Genomic DNA, 18,426 nt, shown 5'->3' with positions numbered 1-18,426 from the left:
TTTTGAATTCTTGTTTATTCATTTTGTTCCAGTTGGATGTTTATTTCTTCCTTTTGTTCCAAATCATTGATTTGAGTCCTGGTTTCCTTCCCTTCACTGTTGGTTCCCTGAATATTTTCCTTTATTTTATTTTGGGTATCTTTCATTTGTTCTTTCTTTTTTTTTTTTTTTTTTTACCAGGCTCAACCAATTTTGTGAGCATCCTGTTTATCAGTGTTTTGAACGCTGATTCAGATAGGATAGACAACCTATTTTGACCTGTTCTTTTATTTGGGCCACATTTCTTTGTCTCTGCACACCTCTTCTGTTGTAAGGGGGTAGAACCTTAGGTGTTCACCAGGGTGGGGCAACCCTCTTTGCTGGGTTGTGGTGCTGTCTGTGGGGAAGGGGTCAAAGAGGGAACAATGCTGCTCACTTGCTCAGCTCTAACCCCACTTAACAATTAATTCTCCTATGAAACTGGGAGATTGTCACAACACAACAACCCCCACAGTATTTTACAGTTAGCTTTGAGTCTTTAGTTTTTCATTCAGCTAGTTCAGCCTTGTCCATGCAGCCCACCACCTTGATGAGCTTCCTCTCTGCTGGGCTGCCTGTCTCCAGTCTCTGCCCCTCTTACTGGTCTGGGTGAATGTTTCTCTTACTCCTTGATTGTCAGAGTTCCATGCAGTTTGATTTTCTGGCACTTCTGGTTGTATATTATTTTTAAATTGGTTGTTATACTTCTTTTGGTTGTGCGAGAGAGTGAAGCATTTCTACCTATGTCTCCATCTTGGCTGGAACTTCAGGATCTTTTTTTGTTATGCACCTCTACCTAATCTCAGGTTTCTCTCCTAAACTTTTGAATACATTTTAAAAAATCATGTGGAGAAGTTCTTCTTAAGCTCTTTTTCTTTTCTTGTTTTGTCTACAGTTCTGGTATTTCCAAGCAACACAGTTACTGGTAATAGCTGTAAAGAAGTCATGTTTCTCATGATAAAATTATATTTCTGAATCTTTATGGGTGCTTTATTCAGATGGCTGATGAACTGAAAAGATGGCAATTTTGTACCCTAATGGACCATCTTATATTTCCTTCCAAATCAGCCTTTTTTTTTCCACTTTATAATCTGCATTTTTTTTGAAATTTTTTTATTTTTATTTTTTAATTTAATTGTATTGTTTTTCAATTACAGTCATCAGTTTTTTCTCCCCACCCCTCCCCGCACCCCCTCCAAACCCAACTCCGTCCTTTGCTTCCACCCTCCCCCTTGGTTTTGTCCATGAGTTCTTTATACTAGTTCCTGAAAACCCTTCTCCCCACTGTCCCTTCCCCCCTCCCCTCTGGCTATTGATAGATTGTTCTTAATTTCATTGTCTCTGGTTATATTTTGTTTGCTTTTTTCTTTTGTTGATTATGTTCCAGTTAAATGTGAGATCCAATTCAGTCTTTTTATAACAGAGAACAAGGTGTGGTTAGGGGTTTTGAAATTCAAAAAAAAAATTAGATTTAAAAACTGCAGCATCCTTGCCCCAAGTAGTTAGCTGTCCCTGGACAGGCAGGCAGGAAGTGCTGCTGGGATGTCTCCAGTTGTGTGCCCCAGGAGGGCCACAGGGAGTTGAGGACCAAACCTGCAGTTCCTGAAATAATAGTTTTAACATATGCATTACCTACTAGTCTTACTAACTACTTACCTTAAACTGAAATTTTTTCCAACTCTTTAGTCTACTATTATTTCCCACTGTTAGTATTAAAATATCTTATTTCTATAAGATCAGTTAGGTTGAAACAGCAGAGTCCTTTAAATTCTGTGCATTTATGGTTATGCCTTAAAAGGAGGTAGCATACAGCTGCATGATTCTCTAATACTGCTTCTCTGACTTGTCCTAGTTCTTGATTAAGGGTACCGATGGCTTGTGAGGTGGCATTCAAAGCTTTTGCCATAGTGCAGGCTAATCTGCTTATTTCTACATTCAAATAAGTTACCACAGCTGGCATTACAAATATAGTTAAAGACATATATTCAACAAGGCTAAAAAGGTGTGATTTCACTCTTACAATTAGGTGCAAAGGAGAGGCCCTGGCAAGCCCAGACTAGGTAGGGCTTCTAAGGCATAAACACCATCAGTCTTCCCAGAGATTATGGTCCCCCAGAACTGTTTGCTGGAACATAGGAATAAACAGTCCTTTTATATATTAGGAACCATCCTGTGGGAAATTTAACATGAGCATAAGCATAAGAGATATCAGTAGTGGTGGTGGTGGTGCAATTCATCTTTACACCTGCTGAGAGCACAGATCAGTTTTTAGAACAGTTTCTAAAACTAGCACACTCTCTGGCTGGGGCTACATTAGTGAACTTTAAGGAAAATATTTCCCTGTCCTTTATAGTTACCACTGGTCCCCAATTATAAATATCAGAGTACATCATTTTCTTTTTGAGATGTTCAAACACAGTATAATTTCTAAGACTTTCCAAGGGACTAAAAATACCTACGAAGCATGAAATGAAAGTTTGTTCAACATAAGTTTCTCCTGCAAAACAAAAGTCAGAAATATTCAGAACAATTTTTGCTAAATATACCCAAATATTTTCATCATATTTGAAAGAAATAAGTTGTCCATAACAAGTAGTTAAACAAGAGGTAATGAAAAGAACACAAGTCATTGATATCAAAAGATGGTTTTTGGATCTTCTTGAGGTTCAGTGGTTTATTGTTCTTCCAGTGCTTTCTTTATTCTGGTGTGATGAATCTAAGGTTTTCTTCCTGCCAACTTCACCACAGTTGGGGTGGTGATGAAACTGGAAGAGACACTGAAGCTCATGCTGCCTGTCACGTGCCAAACTCAATAAACAGAGACAGATATTGAATAATTTTTTATCTAGAAAATCTTATTCAGGAATTTGACTGGGAAGATGGAGGAGAAGTAGGTGGGAGCGGAGCCTAGTCCTTCTTGTGCCCAACTGGAACGCCTAGCTGATCTTCCAAGGAACAGGGTGAAGAATCAATGGAATCCCAGCTTACATGAAGTTTGGAGGCAAAAAATTGCAGAGGACATTGAAAAAGAGACAGTGAGGGAAGTTTGCTGGGAGAGTAAGGTCCCTAGGATCTGCACCAGGATCAAAGCTACTGTGGCCCCCAGTCCAGTGCCTGCTGCAGGATATGGGGTGGAGAGTTAGAGCACCAGCTCCCTCCCCTACCAGAGCAGAGATGGCAGCCTGGCACTAGGAGAAACAGGGGTGCTGAAAGTCATTGGGGAAGTAGAGATGAAGTGGGAGACACACAGAAATGGTACACACCCACTGGGACTGTGGACACTGGCACCAGAGAAATTGGGGTGCTGGCAACACCTGTAGAAAGGAGGAGTTGGACCCTGACTTGGATAGTCTCTGGACTGGTAGAAAAAGTGGGCTGTGTGGTGCACTTGTTAAGAATGGTGGGCAGCTGTTTTGTAAGGAACTCTCCAGAAGCAGCTGGCACACCTCGAGGGAGATTTCAGCTTCACTCACACAAAATGAGCAGCAGAGGGGAACTGTGTGGCCTGCTAGTCTTGGACAGAGCACCCAAAGACAGTAGCCAAGTTGAACCTTGCACCCCGCCTGTCTTGCCCTGTGTGCACCCAGAGTAAGTGGAGAAAGGGAACTGTGCACCCCACAACTCTGGCACTGTGTGCACAAAGACAGTAGTAGGGGGAATTATACACCCTGCTTGTCTCAGGTTCTGTGCCATAGGTTGACTCACACAGTGAACAGCTGAGTGGCTGATTTCAGCCTGGCGGCTCACAGAAGACCTGGAAGAACTGTGCCAGAGGCTGGAAAACTGAATAGTGTGACCCAAACCTGGTCCCTATTCTCTCAGAATCAAAGGAAGACAGAAAATCGAAGCCCAGCCCCCTCTTCCTGTACCGTCTAGGAAGACCAGCAGAACTTGCTGAACAGGTTTAAAGTCAGCCGGTTTATTATTATCTTTTTTCTTTTTCTTTTTCTTTTTCTCTATCTTCCTGCCCACCCCCCTTTTTGTTTTCTGGGGTTTTTTTCTCTTCATCCAAGTAAAATGATAAGACATGAGTTACAAAGGGTCCAGAGACAGATCAAAAGAGAGAGCACGAGGCTAACTGCAAAAACCTAGAAACTGAGACAAATGTCACTTTGCTATCCCACAGAGCTGGCATTTTATTGCGTATGTGTATTATTATTAGAATGAATTATTTTTACTGCTTTTATTTTATTAGTATTTTTTAATTTCTCTCCTTTATGTTTAGTTTTCCTTGATTTATTTCTCTTTTTAATTGCATTGCTTGACTGTTTTTCCTTATTCTCTCTGTATTGTATTTTAATTTTCCTTCTTTCACTTCACCCATGTTCCAATAATACCCAACGTTTGATCAGGTACTTTCTATTCTGTTTATCCAAGTCATTTATTTCTTGTCATATTATTGTTGTTCCAGTACTATTGTAAATAATTGTTGTTCCATACAATTGTACATACTACAGAGCAACCCTCCAGGATTTTAGCCCACTTCACTTTAACCCTGAGCATTAGTATTGTTGTGGTTAACGCTATTCTCTCTCATATTACATCTACTTTCTATACATTAATCTCACTATATCTCATCACCTAACCTTGCAAAAGCACTCTGTTTTCTAGATTCAGCTCACAATCATCCTCCCTTCTAACAAGAGTCTTATCTCTCTTTCACTTTTTATAAAAAGTGGATAATTGGGTGACATATCACAGTTAACACTGTACTTATCCAAAGAATCTCCTATCTCTTCTCTACTTGCTGGTACTTAAAACCCCATAAAATACTCTCTTGCTGTTTTAATCCATTTTGCCTACCCCTTGCCACTGAGCAAATACAAGAATAGGTGGGAACTGCAAACAACAGTATAACTGCTGGAGGAGAAAAATCACCAATAAAGGAACCACCAAAAAGAACAAACACAAGTACAACAAGAGAGTCCACACAAACCAAAGAAAGGGCAAACCTACAGCATTCAGTCAAGGAGATCAGAGACCAAACCACTGAACCTCATAGAATTCCTACCATAGAAGTTCACCCTACAAAGACAGCTAACAAAGCAAAATATTGGGAACCACAGAAACAAACAGAGTCATCTAACATGGCTAGACAAAAAGAACATGCAATCAAAAGGAATGGAAGACTCCCCACTAAAAGAGCTAAACAAAATGGACATAACCAAACTATCAGATATAGAATTCAAACTAATGGTTATAAAGATGCTCAAGGAGCTCACAGACAACTACAAGGAACTGAGTAAGAACTATATCACCATGAAAAAAAGAAATAGAAACTATAAACAAAAAAAGGGGAAGAAGTGAACAATAAAATCTCAGAAACAAAAAAACATGTTAGAAGGAATTACAAGTAGGCTGGATAAAGCAGAGGATCAAATCAGTGAGTTGAAAGACAAGGTAGAAAAAATCTCCCAGATAGAACAAGAGAAAGAAAAGAGACTCAGAAAGAATGAACAGGTGGTAAGAGAAATGTAAGGAAACATGAAATGTAACATTACCCATGTAATAGGAATAAAAGAAGGAGAAAAAGAAGAACAAGAAATAGAAAACCTGTCCAAAAAAAGTAATAATGAAAAGTCCTTAATTTGATGAGAGAAAAAGTCATACAAATCCGGGAAACACAGAGAATCCCAATCGAGGGTAATTCAAAGTCACCCACTTCAAGACGCATCATAATTAAAATGGCAAAATTCCAAGACAAAGAGAGAATCTTAAAGACAGCAAGGAAGAAAAAGAAGTAACATACAGGGAACCCTGATAAGGCTAGCCGCTAATTCCTCAATGGAAACACTCCAAGCCAGAACAGAATGGCAAGAAATATTCCAAATAATGAAAACCAGAGGCCTGCAACCTATACAGCTCTACTCAGCAAGGCTCTCAATTAAAATGGGAGGCCAAATAAGTAGCTTCCCAGACAAAAGAAGTCTAAAAGAATACACCTCCACCAAACCAGCTCTGAAACAGATGCTAAAGGGACTGCTTTAAGAAAAGAAAGGAAGAGAGTGAGAGAGAGAAGAACACAGGTATGAAAAAATGGCAATGAATAAGCACCTATCAATAATAACCTTAAACATAAGTGGAATAAATGATCCAATCAAAATAGACAGAGTAACTAAATGGATAAAAAAGCATGACCCACACATATGCTGCCTACAAGAGACCCGCCTCAGAACAAAAGACCTACACAGACTGAAAGTGAAAGGCTGAAAATGAATATTCCAAGCAAACAGACAGGAAAAAGAAGCTGGGGTAGCATACTCATATTAGACAAAATAGACTTCAAAATAAAAACCATAAAAAGAAGCTTGGAAGGTCATTTTATAATATTCAAGAGAAGAATCCATCAAGAAGACATCAACATTGTAAAAAATATGCACCCAATATAGGAGCATTCCAATACATAAAGAAAGTCTTGGGGGACTTCAAGAGAGATATTGACAGCAACACAATTATAGCAGGGGATGTCAGCACCACACTGTCAAAAATGGACATGTCTTCCAAACAAAATATCAACAAAGATATTGTGCCATTGAACAATGCCATAGATGAAATGTACTTAACTGATGTATATAGAGCCTTTCATCCCAAAGAAGCAAACTACACATTCTTTTCAAGTGCACATGGACCATTTTCCAAGACAGACCACATGATAGGACACAAAGCAAGTCTCAACAAATTCAAAAAAATTGAAATCATATCAAGCATTTTCTCTGACCACAAGGGACTGAAACTACAAACTCACCTCAAGGAAAAAACTCAAAAAACACTTAAGCCCATGGAGATTGCAATTAAACAATGAATGGGTCAAGAAGGAGATCAAGGAGGAAATCAAAAAGTTCCTGAAGACAAATGAAAATGAACTCACAATGACCCAAAACTTACAGAACACAGCAAAGGCCTAACTCCTAAGAGGGATGTTCATAGTGATACAGGCCAACTTAGAAAAAAAATAGAAACATTTCAAATACACAAACTAAACCTATGCCTACAAGAACTTGAGGAACAAACACAGACTAGAGCAAGTAGAAGGAAGGAAATAACCAAGATCAGAGCTGAATTAAATGACATAGAGACTAAAAGCACAATTCTAAGGGTCAATGAATCCAAGAGCTGCTTCTTTGAAAAGATAAACAAAATCAACAGGCCTTTAAGCAGACTCATCAAGAAAAAAAGAGAGAAGACCCAAATAAACACAATCAGAAATGAAAGAGATTACAATTGATACCACAGAAATACAAAGGATTGTAAGAAATTGCTATGAAGAACTATGTGCCAAGAAATTTGAAAACCTAGGTGAAATGGACAAATTTCTAAAAAAAAATATGATTTTCCAAAACTGAAGAAAAAAACAGAAAGCCTGAACAGAAAAATAGCAGCTGATGAAATTGAAGCAGTAACCAACGGGAGTAGGGGGGAGAAAACTGTACTTGAATAATGATTGAAATAAAAAAAAAAAGAAAAGAAATTGAAGCAGTAACCAAAAAACTTCCAACACACAAAAGCCCTAGTCAGATGGTTTCACAGGAGAAATCTACAAAGCATTTAAGGAAGAGCTAACCTCTATCTTTCACAGACTATTCCAAAAAATCTAAGAAGAGGGAAGACTCCAAAATACTTTTTATGAAGTCAGCATCATCCTAATCCCCAAACCAGATAAAGAAACAACAGAGAAATAAAATTACAGTACAATTATGCTAATGAACATAGACACTAATATCTTCAACAAAATATTGGTAAACCACATCCAGCAATACATTAAAAAGATCATACACCATGATCAAGTGGTTTTCTTCCCAGAGATGCAAGGATGGTAAAATAATCACAAATCAATAAACATAATACACCACACAAAGAAAATGAAAGACAAAACTCACATGAGCATATTAACAGATGTGGAAAAAGAATTTGATAGGGTACAGCACCCATTTATGATTAAAACATTCAACAAAGTGAGACTAGGGGGACCATTCCTTAACATAATAAAGGTTATATATGAGAGACCTACAGCCAGCATCATACTCAATGGGCAAAAACTAAAAACTTTCCCAATAAAATCAGGAACAAGACAAGGTTGTCCACTTTCACCACTCCTATTCAACATAGTATTGGCAGTCCTAGCCACAGCAATCAGACAAGAAAAAGAAATAAAACGTATCCAAACTGGAAAAGAGGAAACAAAAGTGTCACTGTTTGCAGATGACACAATAGTGTACATAAAAAATTCTGTAAACTTCACCAAAAACAATGCTCAGCTGAATGAATGAATTTGGCAAAACAGCAGGATACAAAGTCAATATTCAGAAATCAAAGGTATCTCATTGTAGCTTTAATTTGCATCTCTCTGATAGCTAGTGACACTCAGCATCTTTTCATGTGTCTTTGGATTGTCTGTATATCCTCCTGGAGGGAGTGTCTGTTCAAGTCATTTGCCCATTTTTTAATTGGGTTGCTTGTCTTCTTATAGTGGAGTTGTGTAAGTTCTTTATACATTTTGAATATTAAACCCTTGTCTGAGGTATCATCAGCAAATATGTTTTCCCATACAGTTGGTTGTCTTTTTATTTTGATACTGTTTTCTTTAGCTGTGCAGACTTTTTATTTTGATGAGATCCCATGTGTATATTCTTTCCTTTATGTCACTTGCTCTAAGGGACATATCAGTAAAAATGTTGCTGCGTGAAATATCTGAGATTTTCCTGCCTATGTTTCCCTCTAGGACTTTTATGGTGTCACTAATTATATTTAAGTCTTTTATCCACTTTGAATTTATTCTTGTGTATGGTGTAAGTTGGTGCTCGAGTTTCATTTTTTTGCACGTGGCTGTCCAGTTATCCCAACACCAATTGATAAAGGGACTATTTTTACTCCATTTTATGTTGCTGCCTCCTTTGTCAAATATTAGTTGACCATAGAGACTTGGGTTTATTTCTGGGCTCTCTGTTCTGTTCCACTGGTCCATGTGACTGTTTTTATGCCATTACCAGGCTGTTTTGATTACAGTGGCCTTGTTATACAGTTTGGTATCAGGTATTGTGATCTCTCCTACTTTGTTCTTCTTTCTCAAACTTGCTTTAGCTATTTGGGGTCATTTATCATTCCATATAAATTTTTGAAATGTTTGATCTATGTCTGTGAAATATGCCATTGGTACTTTAATTGGTATTATTGCATTGAATGTGTAAATTGCTTTGGGTAGTATGGCCATTTTGATGATGTTAATTCTTCCAATCCATGAGCATGGTACTTGCTTTCATTTCTTTGTGTCTTCCTTGATTCCTTTCTTCAGTGTTATGTAGTTTTTTGCATAGAGGTCTTTTACCTCCTTGGTTAGGTTTATTCCTTGGTATTTTCTTTTTCTTTTTGCTATATCAAATGGAATTTTTTCTTCATTTCTGCTTCTGCTGTTTCATTGTTGGTATACAAAAATGCCATTGATTTCTGGATATTGACTTTGTATCCTGCTGTTTTGCCAAATTCATTTATTAGGTCAAGCAGTTTTTTTGGTGGAGTCTGTAGGATTCACACCAGTCAGAATGGCCATCAAAAACAATGGAACAAAAAACAAGTGTTGGAAAGGGAACCCTAGTGCACTGTTGGTGGGACTGTAGACTTGTACAACCACTATGAAAAAAGAAATTTCCTCAGAAAACTAAAAATGGATCTGCCTTTGACCCAGCAATTCTTCTGCTAGTGTGATATCCTAAGAACCCTGAAACACCAGTACAAAAGAACCTATGCAACCCAATGTTCATAGCAGCACAATTTACAATAGCTAGATGCTGGAAGCAACCAAGAAGCCCATCAGTAAATGAATGGATAAAAAACTGTGGCACATTTGCACAATGGAGTTCTATGCAGCAGAAAGAAAGAAGGAGCTCCTACCCTTGGTGACAGCATAGATGGACCTGGAAAGCATTATGCTAAGCAAATTAAGCCAGGCAGTTGAAGACAAATACCATATGATCTCACTTTTAACAGGAACCTAACAACAAAACAAACAAACAAACAAAATATAACCAAAGACACTGAAGTAGACAACCGGTTGACAATGATGAGAGGGGAGTGGGGAGGAGCTTTCAGGGGAAAAGAGAAAGGGTTTACAGAAATAAGTATAAAAGGCACATGGACAAAAACTAGCGGGGGGATGGAAATAAGAGGGAGGTGGGGAGGACTTGGGCAATAGGCTAGGATGGGAGTAAAAGACAGAATACTGTACTTAAACAACAATTAAAAATAAAAGAAAAAAATCAAAGGTATATTTGTGTATCAACAATGAAATATGAGAAACAGAAAATGGGAGGAAAATTCCATTTGATATAAATAAAGTAAAATAGACAAGTAAAATATACTTTGATATACAAGTAAAATAAAATACATAGTAATAAACCTAACAAAGGAGGTAAAAGACCTATACTGAAAAGCTCCATGACACTGAAGAAGGAAATTAAGAAAGACACAAACAGATGGAAGCATATACCGTGTTCATGCATTGGATTGGAAGTATTAACATCATCAAAATGCCTTATACTACCCAAAGCAATTTATAGATTCAAGTCAATCCCTATTAAAGTACCAATGACATATTTCATAGATATAGAACCAACATTTCAAAAATGTATATGGAACCATAAATGACCCTGAATAGTTGCAGCAATTTTGAGAAAAAAGAACAAAGCCATAGAAATCACAATACTTGATATCAAACTGTATTACAAGGCCACTGTAATCAAAACAACCTGGTATTACCATAAGAACAGACATGTAGGTCAATGTAACAGAACAGAGAGCCCAGAAATAAACCTCTGTCTCCACAGTCAATTAATAATTGACAAAGGGGGAAGAAGCATAAAATGGAATAAAAGTAGCTTCTTCAACAAATGGTGTTGGGAGATCTGGACAGCTACATGCAAAAAAAGTGAAACTTGAGCACCAACTTACACCATACACAAAACTAAATTCAAGGTGGATAAAAGACTTAAATATAAGTCACAACATCATTGAAGTCCTAGAGGAAAACATAGGCAGGAAAATCTCTGATATTCCACGCAGGATCATTTTCACTGGTACGTGTCCTACAGCAAGGTCCATAAAGGAAAGAATAAACACATGAGATCCCATTTAAAAAAAAAGTTTTTGCATGGCTAAAGAAAATGACATTAAAATGAAAAGAGAACCAATTATATGGGAAAACATATTTCCCAGTGATACCTCAGACAAGTGTTTGATCTCCAAAATATATCAAGAACTCACATGAGTCCACTGTAGGAAGACAATCCAATTAAAAAATGGGCAAAGAACTTGAACAGACACTTCTCTAAGGAGGACATACAGGAAATCCAAAGACACATGAAACGATGTTCAATATCGCTAGCTATCAGAGAGATGCAAATTAAAACCACAGTGGGATACCACTTCACACCAGTCAGAAGGGCCATCAAAAACAAACCAACAAAAAACAAGTGTTGGAAAGGTTGTGGAGAAAAGAGAACCCTAGTGCGCCATTGGTGGGTGCATAGTGGTGCATCACTATGGAAAACAGTATGGAATTTCCTCAGAAAACTAAAAATGGAACTGCCTTTTGACCTGTCAATTCCAGTACTAGTATTATATCCTAAGAACCCTGAAACACCAATTCAAAAGAACCTATGCACCCCAAAGTTCATGGCAGTACAATTTACAATAGCCAAGTGCTGGAAGCAGCTTAGGTGCCCATCGGTAAATGAATGGATTAAAAAACTATGGTACATTTACACGACAGAATTTAATGCAGCAGAAAGAGAGAAGAAACTCTTACTTTTTGTGACAGCATGGATGGAACTGGAGAAAATTATGCTAAGTGAAATAAGCCAGGTGGTGAAAGACAAATACCGTATGATCTCACCTTTAAGTGATACCTAAAGCACAAAACAAACAAACAAGCAAAATATAACCATAGACCTTAAAATTAAGAACAAATAACAGTAACAGTTACTTGGACAGTAACTTGAGGGGAGATGGAAGGGGCTAATGGGCAGAAAAGGGTGAAGGGCTTTCAGGAACAACTATAAAGGACACATGGAGAAAACCTTATTCTGTGTTCATCATAAAAAATCAAGAATCTTTCCATCAAAAATTTTTCTTAATTAATTTATTTTTTTAATATTTTATTTATTTATTTTTAGAGAGGGAAGGGAGGGGGAGAGAGAGAGAGAGAGAGAGAGAAACATCAATGTGCGGTTGCTGGGGGTTATGGCCTGCAACCCAGGCATGTACCCTGGCTGGGAATCGATCCTGGGACACTTTGGTTCCCAGCCCACACTCAATCCACTGAGCTACACCAGCCAGGGCAACAATTTTTAACTTTACCCTCTTCTACCTCACTTCACCCACTTTTATCTTTAATGACCATGCTTTTGTCTCTATCTATGAGTATTTTTTGCTTAATGTTTTCACAGTTTTTTAAAATTTTATTTTAGTCATTGTTCAAGTACAGTTTTCTCCCTTTTACTCCCAATCCAACCCCCTCCCAACCCTCCCCACTTTCCTCCCATTACCACCCTCACCCTAGTTTTTGTCCATGTGTCCTTTAAGTTTGTTCCTGTGAACCCTTCCCATTGTCCCCTGAAATTCCCTCTTCTCTCCTCTGTGGTCACTGTCAGCCTGTCCTCTATTTCAGTGTCTTTGGTTATATTTTGCTTGTTTCTTTGTTTTGTTGTTTAGGTCCCTGTTAAAGATGAGATCATATGGTATTTGTCTTTCACTGCCTGCCTTGTTTCGCTAAGCATAATGTTTTCCAGCTCCATCCAAGCTGTTGCAAAGGGTAGGAGCTCCTTCTTTCTTTCTGCTGCATAGAATTCCATTGTGTAAATGTGCCATAGTTTTTTGACCCATTCATTTACTGATGGGCATCTAGGTTGCTTCCAGCATCTAGCTATTGTAAATTGTGCTGCTGAACATTGGGATGCATAGGTTCTTTTGGATTGGTGTTTTAGTGTTCTTAGGATATAGTCCCAGTAGTAGAATTGCTGGGTCAAAAGACAATTTCATTTTTACTTTTCTGAGGAAGTTCCATACTGCTTTCCATACTGGTTGTACCAGTCTGCAGTCCCACCAACAGTGCACTAGGGACCCCCTTTCTCCACATCCTCTCCAACACTTGTTGTTTGTTGCTTTGTTTATGATGGCCATTCTGTCTGGCGTGAAGTGGGAGCTCATTGTGGTTTTAATCTGCATCTCTCTGATGGCTAGCGATATTGAGCATCGCTTCATGTGTCTTTGGATTTTCTGTATGTCCTCGTTGGAGAAGTGTCTGTTCAAGTCCTTTGCCCATTTCTTAATTGGATTCCTTGTCTTTTTACAGTGGAGTCATGTAAGTTCTTTATATACTTTGGAGATTAAACCCTTGTCTGAGGTATCATTGGCAAATATGTTTTCCCATGCAGTTGGTTCTCTTTTAATTTTGATACTGTTTTCTTTCGCTGTGCAGAAGCTTTTAATTTTGATGAGGTCCCATTTGTTTATTCTTTCCTTTATGTCCCTTGCTCTAGGGGACAAGTCAGTAAAAAAGTTTCTGCGTGAAATATCTGAGATTTTCATACCTACGTTCTCCTCTAGGACTTTAATGGTTTCACATTTTATATTTAAGTCTTTTATCCACCTTGAATTTATTTTTGTATATGGTATAAGTTGGTGCTCAAGTTTCATTTTTTTTTTTTGCACGTGGCTGTCCAGTTCTCCCAAGACCATTTGTTGAAGAGGCTATTTTTACTCCATTTTTTTGTTGCTGCCTCCTTTGTCAAATATTAATTGACCATAGAGATTTCAGCTTATTTCTGGGTTCTCTGTTCTGTTCCATTGGTCTATGTGCCTGTTTTTATGCCAGTACCAGACTGTTTTGATTACAGTGGCCTTGTAGTATAGTTTAAAAACAGGTATTGTGATCCCTCCTACTTTACTCTTCTTTCTCAAAATTGCAGCAGCTATTCAGAGTCGTTTATGATTCCATATAAATTTTTGAAGTGTTTGTTCTATGTCTGTGAAATATGCCATTGGTACTTTAATAAGAATTGCACTCAATGTGTAAATTGCTTTGGGTAATATGGACATTTTGATGATGTTAATTCTTCCAATATATAAACACGGTATATGTTTCCATTTGTTTGTGACTTCCTTGATTTCTTTCCTGAGTGTTATGTAGTTTTCTGAACACAGGTCTTTTACCTCTTTGGTTAGGTTTATTCCTAGATATTTATTTTTCTTTTTGCTATTTCAAATGGGATTTTTTCCTTGATCTCTGTTTCTGCTGTTTCATTGTTGGTGTACAGAAATGCCTTTGATTTCTGGATATTGACTTTGTATCCGCTGTTTTGCCAAATTAATTCATTAGGTCAAGCAGTTTTTTGGTGGAGTCTATAGGATTTTCTATGTACACTATCATGTCATCTGCAAACAGTGACAGTTTTGTTTCCTCCTTTCCTATTTGGATGCCTTTTATTCCTTTTTCTTGTCTGATTGCTGTGGCTAAAACTTCTAGTACTATATTGAATAGAAGTGGTGAAAGTGGACAGCCTTGTCTTGTTCCTGATCTTAATGGAAAACATTTTAATTTTTGCCCATTGAGTATGATGTAGGTCTCTCATATATGGCCTTTATTATGTTGAGGAATGCTCCCTCTATTCCCACTTTACTGAGTGTTTTTATCATAAATGGGTGCTGTACCTTATCAAATGCTTTTTCTGCATCTATTGAGATGATCATGTGGTTTTTGTCTTTGCTTTTGTTTATGTGATGTATTACATTTACTGATTTACGAATATTGTACCCTCCTTGCATCCCTGAATGAATCCCACTTGGTCATGGTGTATGATCATTTTAATGTATTGTTGGATGCAGTTTGCCAGTATTTTGTTGAGGATTTTAGCGTCAATGTTCATCAGTGATATTGGCCTGAAGTTTTCTTTCTTTGTTGTGTCTTTATTTGGTTTTGGAATTAGGATGATGTTGGCCTCATAAAAAGAGTTTGGGAGACTCCCACGTTTTTGGATTTTTTGGATTAGTCTGTGAAGGATAGGGGTTAGTTCTTCCTTAAATGCTTTGTAGAATTCTCCTGTGAAACCATCTGGTCCAGGGCTTTTGTGTGTTGGGAGTTTTTTGATTACTGCTTCAATTTCTTTTGTTGTTATTGGTCTGTTCAGGCTTTCTGCTTCTTTTTCATTGAGTTTTGGAAGATTATATTTTTCTAGAAATTTGTCCCTTTCACCTAGGTTTTCAAATTTCTTGGCGTAAAGCTCTTTGTAGTAATTTGTTACAATCCTTTGTATTTCTGTGGTATCTGTTGTAATCTGTCCTCTTTCATTTCTGATTGTGTTTATTTGGGTCTTCTCTCTTTTTTTCTTGATGAGTCTGCTTAAAGGCTTGTCAATTGTGTTTACCTTTTCAAAGAACCAGCTCTTGAATTCATTGATCCTTAGAATTGTGCTTTTATTCTCTATGTCATTTAATTCTTCTCTGATCTTGGTTATTTCCTTCCTTCTGCTTGCTCTGGGCTGTCTTTGTTGTTGTTCCTCGAGTTCTTGTAGACATAGGGTTAGGTTGTTTGTTTGGAATGTTTGTAACTTTTTTAGGTGGGCTGAATTGCTATGAACTTTCCCCTCAGGACTGCCTTGGTTGTGTCCTATAAGTTTTGGGTTGTTGTGAGTTGGTTTTCATTTGTTTCTAGAAACCTTTTGATTTCTTCCCTGATATCATTCTTGACCCATTCATTGTTTAACAGCATGCTATTTAATCTCCATGATTTTGAGTGTTTTTGGTTCTTTTCCTTGGGGTTGGTTTCTAGCTTCAGTACCTTGTGATCTGAGAAAATGCTTGGTATGATTTCAATTTTCTTGAAATTGTTGAGGCTTGTTTTGTGTCCTATCATGTGGTCAATGTTTGAAAATGTTCCATATACATTTCGAAAAGAATGTATATTTAGCTTCTTTTGGATGGAGGGCTCTGTATATATCAGTAAAGTCCATTTCATCAAGGGTATTGTTTAATGCCACAATATCTTTGTTGATATTTTGTTTGGAAGATCTGTCTATTTTGATACTGGGGTGTTAAAATCCCCCACTATAATTGTGTTGCTGTCAATATCTTTCTTGAAGTCCTCTAAGATTTTCTTTATGTATTTGGGTGTTCCTATGTTGGGTGCATATATATTTACAATATTTATATCTTCGTGGTGGATTCTTCCCTTGAGTATTATGAAGTGACCTTCTGAGTCTCTCTTTATGGACCTTTTTGGAAGCCTATTTTGTCTGATATGAGTATTACTACCCCTGCTTTTTTTTTCCTGTCCATTTGCTTGGAAGATTTGTTTCCAGCCTTTCACTTTCAACCTGTGCAGGTTCACCAAGAAAAAGAATACCAAAATACTATTAAAATTAAAAATGTTGCAAAAGTGAGAAAAAGATAATACAAATTTACAGTAACTTGCAAGATCAAAAAAGAAAGGCAGAAGATGGAGTGCAGGAGAGATAAATTTGGAGTGGAAGGAATAATACTAGGATGAATGGAAGAGAAACATAAAGGATTGAAAGATATAAAAATAATAAGAATTGAAAAATAAAATGTCACTTAAAACACAAGATAAAATCAATCATCCAACAACAGCTGCAAAACAAAACAAAACAATACAAAACAAAACAAACAAAAACAAACAAACAAAAAAAAAAACCTCTTGTTGGTTTCTAACTGGCCCGGCCAGTTTTGGCTGGCTTCAGCTGGCTGAGGGACGTTTGAAATGCTTATCACTCTTCCCAGCCAAATCTTAGTAAGTCTCTCAGGTACTATCCCCAGGGCCAATCTGACTTTCCCCTACAGGACCCTAGGCGCTCCCAAGCACACTCGCTCTCCGGAGCTCACTGCCATGTTCTTCCGGGCTCTGGGGTCCCTGCAGGGTTCCAGCTCTATGATCTCAGGAAGCACCCGCGACATTTGGGTATTCACTGCACCCTCTCTGGGAATCGTAAAAGGGCGCGCCCATCCACCAAATTTTTGAGTTTCGGGCTCTAGGAATGCACTAAGTACCGCATCCCTTCTGTGTTCACAGCGCGAGAGTCAGGATTCCCAATGGGGTGTGCACTTCCACAGTTCAGCACCGCAGGCTCCAGAAACCTGAGAACACTGGCGCCCTTTACTGGATCGGGGCTGTGATGTCTGGGTTTTCCACCGATCCACACTCCCACCAGTCTGGGGGTGCGGACGCTCTTCCAGGCCACCCCTGGTCATGCCAGCTGGAGGCACTCACTTCTCCCAGGTCTCTGGGTGGGTGTTCACAGACCTTAGGTGATTTTTCCCCCAGTCCAACAGGCCTCTCTGTGCCTTCAGACAACAAGGTCTCCCCTGGTGTTGCTCAACCTCCGTATTCGGGGGACAGACCAGCGACTCCCCTCTCCCTGAGCCCTGAGGCAGACCCGAGAGCACCGGGCCTGGGGGCTGCAACCCCCCTGGTCCCCGCACTGATCCCTGGGTCCCTTTTGTCCTGAAGCAGTCTCCTTACCGTCTGGTTTTTCAATGATTGCAATAATTTTTGATGTCCTGTTTTCAAAAATGATTCGGTAACCTAGGCCACTTGCTCTGTTTCTCCACCAATCCGCGAGTTTCCCTCCTCTTCACAGAAGCCGAGAAACACGCTGCCTAGAGTAAAGCCACCATCTTTCCCCCCTCCTGTTTTCACAGTTTTTAACCAGCATTTTTCTTTTTACTTATCCTTTATTGATTATGCTATTACAGTTGTTCTATGTTCCCCCTTTCCTCCCTTCCACCCAGCACCCCACACTCCTTCAGGCAATCCCCACATCATTGTTCATGTCCATGGATCATGTGTGTAAGTTCTTTGGCTATTCCATATCCTATACTGTATTTTACATCCCCACGATTATTCTGTAACTACCTATTTGTACTTCTTAACCCCCTCACCTCTTCACTCATTCTCACACACTGCTCTCCCATATGGAAAACATCAAAATGCCCTCTGTATCCATGATTCTGTCTGTTCTTCTTGATTGCTTATTTTGTTTTTTAAATTCAATTGGTTTTTTCACTTCAGGCTAAAGATTATTGAAATAATTTTTTCATGTAGGGACAACTCTTTGAATATAATTGAGATTCACCTGTTTATAGGTAATGATTTTCTTGAGCTGATGATAATGGTAAGATTTATTTTAAGATTTTTTTAAGTTCCAAACTTTCTAACTAGTTACAGAGATGGAATTGTTTTATAATTGTTACAATTTTTAATATACACATATATATTGAATTTGTATTTAATTTTAATTAATTTTAAGTAACCACATACAGCTGGTGGGTATTGTATCAGGCAGCCTGATTTTTTAAATACATTTTATTGATTAGGCTATTACAGTTCTCTCATTTTCCCCTCTT

Source organism: Phyllostomus discolor, chromosome 8, assembly GCF_004126475.2.
Source record: "Phyllostomus discolor isolate MPI-MPIP mPhyDis1 chromosome 8, mPhyDis1.pri.v3, whole genome shotgun sequence".
Lineage (NCBI taxonomy): Eukaryota > Metazoa > Chordata > Mammalia > Chiroptera > Phyllostomidae > Phyllostomus > Phyllostomus discolor.
This window is presented reverse-complemented; position numbering follows the sequence as displayed.